This window comes from Trichosurus vulpecula, chromosome 1 (genome assembly GCF_011100635.1).
Source record: "Trichosurus vulpecula isolate mTriVul1 chromosome 1, mTriVul1.pri, whole genome shotgun sequence".
NCBI classification, from domain to species: Eukaryota; Metazoa; Chordata; class Mammalia; order Diprotodontia; family Phalangeridae; genus Trichosurus; species Trichosurus vulpecula.
The window spans coordinates 394,501,175-394,510,297 of NC_050573.1; positions in this window are offsets into that span (position 1 = coordinate 394,501,175).

Below are 9,123 nucleotides of genomic sequence, written 5' to 3' on the forward strand. Positions count from 1 at the left end.
AATCTGATGTGTGTGAGATGGAATCTCAGGTTTGTTTTCATTTTTCATTTCTCTAATTGTTAATTATTTAGAACTTTTTAAAAAATACATATACCTATTGATCACTTGGATTTCTTCCTTTAAGAACTGCCTGTCTATATTCTTTGACCATTTATCTATAGTATCAGTTTGAAGCTTAACAAATACTTCCGAGGATTTCAAAGGAAACAGTATAAGAAAGGTTATTTTGCCCTAAGGAATTTGTTTCCATGTCACTGACACATTGCCCACCTGGTCCTTTGGCACTAGCAGCAAAAGGAACCTTTGAGAAAGACAAATGCCTTGATTCCAGATGCTGTTAGGTGTACACTCATGAGTGCAACAAAGATAACTTATGTATGAAATCAAAGTATCTCTAAAACACCCTCTGTCTAAAAGGTTCTGGGAAAAATGATAGTGAAAATAGCTTCACAAAATGGAACTTTGCTCAGCGTTTGCACAGGTATGTCCAGATTAACCTCCCTGTTTCAATTCAGGTATACAGTTTGCCCAACAATGCTGCAAAGCTAGACTTCCCAGAGACAAACAGCGAGAGAATATGTAGAGAGCAGTAACATGGGGCTTGCAGCAAAACCTCAAAACAGCAATGCTGATCAAGGACGGAGCCGATGCTATTTTTTGAATTAATACAAAAATCCAACCTATTAGTTCTCTGTGGCAACGAGAAAGATTTGTTCTTCAAATATTGAACAGATGTGTAAATTTGTGTCTGGTCGGAGTACATATAACCTTTAATAATCTAAAAGCAGGAGTCCCAAGATAGTCAAAACACGCAGAATGGAGTCTGAAGGCTTGGTTACTCCATCAGAGCAGGAGAAAGGCTTTTCCCCTCCCCCTTCACGTGAAAACAACATGGAGCAGAATACAGTATTCAAGGAAAATACTGCAGTTATTCTCATGTGTAGCTCATTTGGTTTTTAAAAATTTCACATTATTCTTTAAAGCAAGAAAATTTTTTGAGGAGAATATGAAATTATTTATTAGGTGAATTGTTTTATTTTTTTATTGGGAGAGGAGGTGAAGGAGGAGAATCTGAATTGAATCCAAAATTGTCCTCTTGCTTTTCATAAATCAGGACTGACATCCTCCACTTTACAGCTCCCATCTGCTTCTCCACCTGCTCCCTGGGTTTCTCTCCACCTGGCCTTTATGCTTTCACTACTGAGTTCCCCACATAAGAACAGCATTTTCATCTTCTCTGTTTTATATCAACCATCCCACCCCCCAACCCATTTCTTGAAATATTTTCTCTTTTCTTTCTTACCTTCCTATTAATGTTCAGTCTTGGCCGAAATTATAAATCCCCCAACTTATCTGATCATGCCTAGTCCAATAAAAGCAATCAATAAATGTGTGCTGTAGTAGGTGCTCAGGTAGCTAGGTGGCACAGCGAATAGAGTGCTGGGCCTGGAGTTAGGAAGACCTGAGTTCAAATCCAACCTTAGATACTAGCTGGGCAAGTCACTTAACCCCATTTGCCTCATTTTCCCCATCTGTAATGAGCTGAAGAAGGAAATGGCAAACCACTCCTGTACCTTTGCCAAGAAAATCCCAATGGGGTCACCAAGAGCTGGATACAACTGAAAAATGACTGGACAACAATAAAGGTAGGTGCTTAGTAAATGCTTGTGTGATGAGTGAATGCACTCAAATCAACAAGCTTTATTGAACAACTGCTATGTGCCCAACCCTGTGCTAGGCACCGTAGTGTGTATGTAAGTATTTAAGTCATACTCCCTGACTTAGAGCGGCTCATGATTTAGTAAGAGTCATGAGAATTCAATGTATAAAGTAGATAATGACACAGGATGATGATGATGATATGAGTGCGTGCTGAAACGAGTGGCCAAGACAGTAAGTATGACTGGAATTCTCTTTTCTCTGTCTTCTGCTTTAGTGGCTTCATAACTCTACTCAAGCCAAAAAACTCCATTTAAAGTAAGCAGGAATAGGGCCTGGAGAAGTAGCAGTTCTTGAGGGGCAGATACAATCTCAGAGAGAGAGAAAGTACCTGGCCAATGATTTTTCACATATACTTTGCTCTTTTCCAGGTTGGGAAGGGACTAGCTCAGTTTACTGTAATCCCCGATACTTTCACGAGTGGCCTGGTATCATGGGAATTTTGCTGGTCTGCTCAGGGGAGCTCATCTAACTCTGTCACCAACTGACCAGAAGAATCACTATTTCCTACGAAAGTTTAACCAATGTAAAGCAACTGCCATAAAAAGGAAACCATAAAAGCCCAGGAACTGCTTCAGTTGGCAAATAATTGCTTTTGTTGTTCAGTCATGTCTGACTCTTCGTGACCCCATTCGGGATTTTCATGGTAAAGATACTGGAGTGGTTTGCCATTTCTTCTCCAGCTCATTTTACAGTTGAGGAAACTGAGGCAAACAGGATTAAGTGACTTGCCCGGGGTCACACAGCTAGGAAGTGTCTGAGGCTGAATTTGAACTCTGGGCCTGGTGCTCTCCCACTGGGCCACCTAGCTGCCCCTAAATAATTGCTATCTTTGCCAAATAAAGAGACATGACGGGCAAAGTCAACAATAGTCCATAATAAAACCTCATTTGTGCAACTTTACAATGGAGGATAATGGGAGCATATGAGGAGTATGACTTAATAAAATTGGAGATATGTTAGAAGAAAATGGATTTTTAGAAAGTTTGGCTTAAGACGCTGGTAAGCCAGGTCACTCCCAAGAACACTTAAGATAAAATAGGAGGACAATTAGGTGAAAAATAGAACAGATACTTCAGGTTTTCTGTAACAAATCATTGTATTTACCAATGACTGAAAAAACCACAAAGTACACTTAGAGGAAATCTATTTTGGAGACGAATAATTGTGCAAGGCGTTGATGTTGTTTTCCCTGTAATATCTTTGAGGGAAAGGACCATTTCTTCTTTGTTATCCCCAGTGCCTAGCACAATACCTGGCACACAGTAGGCACTTCACAAGTGTTTGTTAATTTGTTAATTTGATTGAGGGATGGATTCTACAGAGGCGATGGAAAGGACACTGGTAACTGTCAATCTACAGCAGCTGCTTTCTCACTTCTGCATGAGAATATTCTATATATTCACTCAAAATATAAGGAAAAGCTTTTAGAAGTAACATTCCGTAGGATCAGCAGATCTCTAGTCGCACAATGAACTGAAAGGTTCAGAGAATATGAGATCTCACCATGCTTATAGTTTTGTCAGTTATTTTTAGGAGACTATTAGATTCTGTAAAGCAAATGAAGACTTCCAGACTGTCCCTCAAATAGGTGACTCACAAGCATATGCTGAGATCATCTGAGATTCCTCGATAGATAAAATAAATCCAAAAATTTTGCTTTATCATAATGTGATTATCAGTTTAAGGCAAATCATAAAAGGGGGAAATGTTTGTCTCTTAAAGCTCATAATAGAATTATATAGTTATAGAATTTTATAGTTAGATGAGACCCTCAGAGGTTGTCCAGTCCAACCTTGGACCTAAACAAGAATCTCCTTCTTCTATACTGATAAGTTGTCACTGATTGCCAGTGAGACAAATCCTCTGCCTTCAGCAGCTGTAGGTTCCATTTTAGCACAATGTAGTTTTGGTTATAAAGGTGAACTGGTATGCCATCACACTCTGGATTCACATTGTTAGGGGGAGGCACTCTTTGGATTCTAATAGTTTATGTCAGCTGGCACAAGCCCCCATCAAGTTTCCTGGGAACCACTAAGGCCTACTTTTCCCCTAGTGTGTATGAGTTGATGACGGATTAGAGAGGCCTGGCCATGTCAGTGCATTTTACAAGGGCTATAGAAGGTTGTGGAGGGAGACAAAGATATGGCTGGAGTGCAGTCAGAAGTATAGATATTAAGAACAGGAAAATCATTAGGATTATTAAGAACTGAATACAAGCTACAGATCAATATGGGTCATTTCCCTCTCAGGGGAAGGGAAATCAATAACAAAAGAGACAGTAGATGTTACCAAACTCCGGGGCCCTTTATTTAATCCATTTGGGTTGAATCATCCACCAGATTGAAGCCCTTCTATCATGGCTGAGCACCTATCCCTAGGGCAAGGAATATCCTAGAGACAGTGAGCATGAAGTGGTCCCAAATGACGACCAACACGCAACTTTCAGGTTTCTTCCTGCTTTGGGAAACTTATACACAGTTGGTTGCAGAGGCCTGTTGGCCTTTTGATTGCTCTTGCTCAACACTATAAACCACCACCCTGATGCATCAACACTCCTGGCAAAAACACATTTTGGCAAATACAAAGTTATTGATGTTCTGCTCAGCATCTGTTCTATAATCAGTCCCCAGGCCTCTGAGTAAATGGACACTTCAGTGTATTCGTTCTCATGCATCTAACGGGACTCTTAACTAAGGCTCCAGGGAAGCCTCACTTCTTGAGTGAGGTGTCAGGTGGGATATATAACAACCTCCATTTCATTTTCATCTCTTCCTTTAGCCATTATGTTGTTTAAATTATGTAAAACGATGCAGAGCTGCTCTGTGTCCCCACCCCACACCCTTCTCTAGCTCTACACACTAACAAGTGCTTATCTGAATTTGATTGTAGTTCATCATTCCATCTGTATTTCAAGCTTCTGCCCAATATGTTTCTCCCAATTTAATTATAAGGGCCCTGCTTTCTCCCCGTCTCTGTCTCGCTGTATCCCTTTCTCCAGAGGGAGCAGGAAAAGAGTGGATGATGTTGCCATAAGGATGCAATGTCCTGGTTGTAAAGCAAAGAGGGATTGAGTCAGGGAGTTGGTTCATATACTGGCAAGCACTGAGCTAAAGGCTGGCTGTGTGTTGGGAGCCGTGTGACAGACTCCATGGGGGTGGGAGCAGGGGAGAAGGCAATGATCTGCATCCTTGTGTTCTCCTGTGTAGAAATGCTGGGAGAAAAAGTGAAGTTAAAAGGCTGAAAATCAAATCCTGTCTTATACAGCATTTTTGCTGTACAATTTGAACAGCTCCTCCCCCATCTCAATTCCTCTTTGTTCTGTTTCAGGAACAGATTTTTCAGGAGAACACAGGGTGGTGTGTGTGTGTGTGTGTGTGTATGTGTGTGTGTGTGACAGAGAGACAGGGAGATAGAGATAGAGACAGAGACAGAGAGATGCAGAGAAACAGAGTAACAGAAACAGAGAGGCAAAGACACAGAAAGAGAGAGAAACAGAAAGAGACGGACAGAGAGAGGAAAGAGAAGTGTGAAACTCTTGCCATTCCCAGCAGTTTTTACCCAAAGGTCATGCTATTTAGAAAATCTACTATTGCTAATGCATATAACATGAAATCTGAGATCTTACACATTTTTTTTAAGGATGACAGCATTTGATTTAACAGGGTAAAATTCTTCATTAAAAGCTTTTCTCCAATAAAGTGTCTCCCATGCATTTGTCAAAATCATTTAAGATCCCCTGAAAGACATAATAAGAGATAACCTTGATGGCCTGATGACTATTAATGTCATGTGAGGCATAAGACGAAGACACAACAAAGGTACTGGCCAGGCTGTTATCAAAAGCCAAGGTGATTTAGGTTTAAAGGTGTTGTCTATTGGCCAGGAATTTCCTGTAGATGGTGAGGTCTTCCAAATACTCCTGTTTGCAGATGGCATTGTATTGAATGCATCAAGCATCATAACACTGCAGTCCCTCCTAAATGAGATCCATTATCCTTCCAATAAGTTTGGACTAACTATACATGTAGAAAAACCAAGTGGATGAAGACTGCCTATTGTCCAGATTATAAAATGCTGTTGTCTTGATAACCAATAAGAGTTGGTACATTAGTATCTTGGACAGACACTATATCTGAAGAATAAGCTTCTTCTTCTTCATAGCAGAGGAAGGGGTGGGGGGGCAAACTGGAATGCCTTCAGGAAACTGCAAATTTCTTTTAATGTCTCAAAACTTCTCTATCAGAAGCCCATTAAAAAAAAAGGAATATTCTTCCAGTGATGCTGTATGGCTGAAACTCAGGAATACCACAGTTTCTGGAGAATTAAAGTTAAGATTACCTAAAGGGCAATAGAGAGATGCATGGTGGGTATGAGTAGGCTGCAACATGTTACAGACAAACTGTGCAAGAGAAATTGCCTAAAGGATGTTATGAATGAGATGTGACCAGAAATGAAGAGTGGGTCAGTCAGATGGTAAAAATGAGGGGAAACTAGCTGTCAGCTCACATGTACACCTGGCATTCATGTAATTTTGAGAAACCAAGGAAGGCCTCCTGCACATTGGATGGACCCCCTATGGTATGTTTATGGGAGCACATGGACAAGATCTGCCCATCTGTGAAGGCAAGGCTGGGTTTTAATCTGCATGGCTGGAATAAGGCCCTACCTCATAAAGCCATCAAGTATCATTGAACTAGTACACTTGAACTTGAGGTTGGATTCTGTCTTCTCAGACCCATGAGAAAAGTCATTTCTTGCCTTCAGAAACTGTAGTATTTTATGACTTCCAGCTATACAGTATTACTGGAAAAGTTGATATAGAAAACACATAAAGTACTCAAATCGCCCAAAAGCTCCCCTCAGAAAGAACTTGCACTTGACTTTATAGCAGAATCCTATACAAGTTCCTCAAGACTAATCATACCATCCTGTGGCTGGACTCCTACTAGAAGGTAAGTGTATTTTGGGGACTTCTGAACAAGTTCTCTTCCCATTAGACTTTCAGTCTCCAAACAACTAGTGAATTATGCATCTATTTGTCTGTATTAGATACACATACTGATGGCCAAGTTTTACAGAGCATCCATCCAGGTGCATATTGAAATTTGGGCAAGAGGATTCTTTATCCAGTTGGTCTTACCTGTGTGGAGAGATAGGCCAAATCCCTTTGAATGATTATAGATCTTTTCCAGGGGGCTCTATCATGTTCTGGGACTTCAAGCAATCAGCCTAATGTCATGCACCAAAAGGAACATCTGTTGGATGTCACCATCCATGGGGAATCCCTCTATGACCTGGCCTTTGTGTGGGATCTCCTCCCTCACAGTGGCAAATACCTTTGGCGAGTATGTATCTCCCTATTTTATGCCTCATCTGGTATTGATTTTTAGAAAGTCATTGAACACAGTTATTTCTCTTATATCTTTCAAGGAGCCTTGAATGACTTTGATGCATGGATATTATTGTAAGAATATGCAAAATGTTATTCTGCTCTACTGAATCAAATGCTTTTTTCCTAATCAGCAAACCCTAAACACAAGAGGACCTTTTATTTCTGGATCTCTTCCAGTTAGTTGTGAAATAATAAAGACCACAACAATAATAGTAATAATACCTAGCTAATGATAATAATAATAATAATAATAATACAGCACTTTAAGGTTTGTGAAACCATTTATAAAGGTTAACTCATTTTATCTTCAAGAGAACCCAGGAAGGTAGGTGCTATTATCATAAACACTTTACAGATGAGGAAACCAAGGTGGGACAAAGGTCACAGACTTCTGGGAAGACTTGCTCAGAACCAAAGAGCTAGCAAGTGTCTGAGTCTGGATTTGAACTCAAGCCTTCCTGACTCTCGGTCCTGTGCTTTCTCTACTGTATCACTTAGCTGACTCTAAAGATGTGGTTCATTGTTGAATATTTCTTGTGAAAAACTTACTTGTTCCTTATGTATGCCCTTCTTAAAGACAATCTCTGTCGATACATAGACGATTCATAAAGATTTTGTATAGATAGGCATAGATATCAATGTTATTAATGTTATCTCAGCTATCTTTCCCTGGTATTAAGGTCTCACCATTTTAATCAGGATGATGTGACTTTTTCATTCCAAAGTGGTTTTCAAGTCTGAACTGCTAAGCTGGCATAGGATCTTGCACATGTTATACAGCAGGCAATTAATAAATTTGTTGGATTGGGTTGAACAGTTAAGTCACTTGTGTACTTCAGAAAATAGAACCTTACACTTGGAAGGAATTGTAGAGATCATTTAGTCTAATCATTCGCCCAGGGCAGAGCATCCTTCACAGGTGGTCGTCCAATCTCTTATTTACCTGGATACAAACAGGGACAAGGAGCTCACTGTCTATCAAAGGAGCCCATTTAATTGTTAGACAGATTTAGTTTTTAGAAAATTCTCATTTATATTGAATTGAAATCTTCCTTCTTGTAACTCTCCACCTCATTCTGCCCTCTGGAGCAATGCAGACTTTGCAGCTTACAGAAGACTCTACTGTTGAGATTCCCCCACTCGGGGTGTGTGTGTGTGTGTGTGTGTGTGTGTGTGTGTGTGTGTGTGTGTGTGTGTGTAGGGGTGTGTGTGTGTGTGTGTGTGTGTGTGTGTGTGTGTGTGTGTGTGTGTAGGGGTGTGTGTGTGTGTGTGTGTGTGTGTAGGGGGGTGTGTGTGTGTGTGTGCGCACGTGCCCCAAATTACCCCATAAAGATTGATGGCAGTGGAAAGCCTTATTAGCCTTGGGTCATGATTCAAAGGTCTAAGGACTATTTGATAGTTGTGCTTGAGATAGGGAATTATTCCTCTAAACTGGGAGAAAAGGAAGCATCTGATAAGTGACTTGAAATATGGTCGCCTGAGGCATAAAAGCCACAGACTAACTTTCAGGAAGGGAATGAGTGAGAACCCAGAGAGCTGAGTCAGAAGTACACTGCTAATGATGCCAGACGCCAGCACTCTGAGTCATTCTCTGTTTTCTTTGTAATTTGCATCTGGGGAAGAATATGCTACAGAAAGTCTATACCCCTGTGCCCAGAAATGTAAGTAGATCCTTATAAATTCACACAGCTGCACTAGGCATAGGTAGCTGTTAGGGGTATGAGCTCTCTCTGCTCTGAGCTATCATTTAGGGGGTGTAGAAGCACCTAAATAGAGGGCTTTTTCCCTTCCCAAACAAATGAATGAGTGAATGAATGAATGAAAAAATATTATTAAGCACTTACTATGGGAAAAGCACTGTGCTAAGGGCTAGGGATCCAAAGGGAAAAGTAACACAGTCCCTGCTCTCATTCTGATGGGGGAGACAACACAAATGGGAGGTTTCAGCTGCAAGTCATATGGAAAAGTCCCATGGGAGCAGCAGCAAAGCAGATGGTACTGTCTCCTCT